Below are 1639 nucleotides of genomic sequence, written 5' to 3'. Positions count from 1 at the left end.
GTCCCTCAGCGGAACAGACTTTTAAAAGTCCCGATTTGGTGCTCCGTGGCTCCGCCGCTTGCCGGGAGCCGGCCCCTCCCCCCGCGGTCTATCTTCCCGTCGCTTTGGATTCACTTCTCCGCCCGTCCTACCTTTCAGAAAGTGGTTGATTTTCTGTTTCTAGAGTTGCTGTTCTTCTCTTCGATCTCCCGTTGGATCTGTAGGTGTTTGCAGTCTTTAGATAAGCTATCTAGCTGATCTCCCGCTACCTGAAGTAGTCTCAGCTGCTACTTCTCCGCCATCTTGACTCCTCTCTCAGCTTCACGTTTTAAAGACGTCTCTAAATGTCTTACAAGACCTATCAGCTCTTCCATGTATAAGATGTGTATATGTCCTCAGTCAATTATGTCTGTGTTCTAGAGGCAGAGGATGCAGAAATCCTCTAACTGTAGTCCCAAAGTCTTATTTTGGCACAATTGGTTTAATAAAATTGAGCTGCATGGAGGTGAAAGTAGCTTTCTATTGCTAGAAACTTTCAAGAGGTCCAATCTCTTTAGAAAATAATCAAATAGTATAAATTGAAAAATTTTGACATAGAGAAAGGATTTCACCTGAGTCTAAGGTAGGTTGTGCCAAAAAGCATAGGTGGGGACACATCTGTATATATGCACATTCTACTCAAATTGTCCCATTTGTCTATCTCTCAAAATTGGATTTAATGTGTATGCCATAAATAAATTGGGTTTTGATCTTTGTATTTAATGGCTGGAAAACCCAAATTTTAATTTCAGCTGGGACTTGGCTATAACAAAAGAAAAAGGAAAGATTGATGGGTATTGACAGTACCCCATACAGGCAAGATTCATAATCTGATATTCTACTACTCCCTTTAGCTGTTTCTAAGGAGAGATTAATTTGTGCCTTTGAGTTACAGGTTGGGAAAAGACATGGTTTGAACTGAGAAAGAAAACCTGTGCTGCCTATGGCTCCTTTCTACATTTGGGACCTATGGCCTTAGGGTGAGGGATGGAAGCCTTTGGTGGAGAAGAGTTTCCAGATATGTGTGACCAAATAGGGCCAGGACTAGGATGACATGAGGGGGGCACTGGCCTTGAGTGCAAAATTTAAGATGGGGCCCAAAACCTCAGTAATCAAGTTATATAATATTTTAATGCAGTATATTTTTTTAATTTTTAAATATTTTTATAAACATATCATCTATTATTAGCCCCAGGGGTACAGGTCTGTGAATCACTAGGTTTATACACTTCACAGCACTCACCATAGCACATACCCTCCCCAATGTCCATAACCCCACCACCCTCTCCCAACCCCCTTCCCCCCAGCAACCCTCAGTTTGTTTTGTGACATTAAGAGTCTCTTATGGTTTGTCTCCCTCCCGATCCCATCTTGTTTCGTTTATTCTTTTCCTACCCCCCAAACCCCCCATGTTGCATCTCAATTTCCTCATATCAGGGAGATCATATGATAGTTGTCTTTCTCCAACTTGAGAAATTGACTTATTGACTTATTGACTTATTTGACTTATTTGACAATTGACTTATTTCCCTCAGCATAATACCCTCTAGTTCCATCCACGTAGTCGCAAATGGCAAGATTTCATTTCTTTTGATGGCTGCATAGTATTCCATTGTGTAAT

The sequence above is a fragment of the Enhydra lutris genome, unplaced genomic scaffold (genome assembly GCF_002288905.1).
Source record: "Enhydra lutris kenyoni isolate GAN:26980312 unplaced genomic scaffold, ASM228890v2 scaffoldscaffold96, whole genome shotgun sequence".
Lineage (NCBI taxonomy): Eukaryota > Metazoa > Chordata > Mammalia > Carnivora > Mustelidae > Enhydra > Enhydra lutris.
This window is presented reverse-complemented; position numbering follows the sequence as displayed.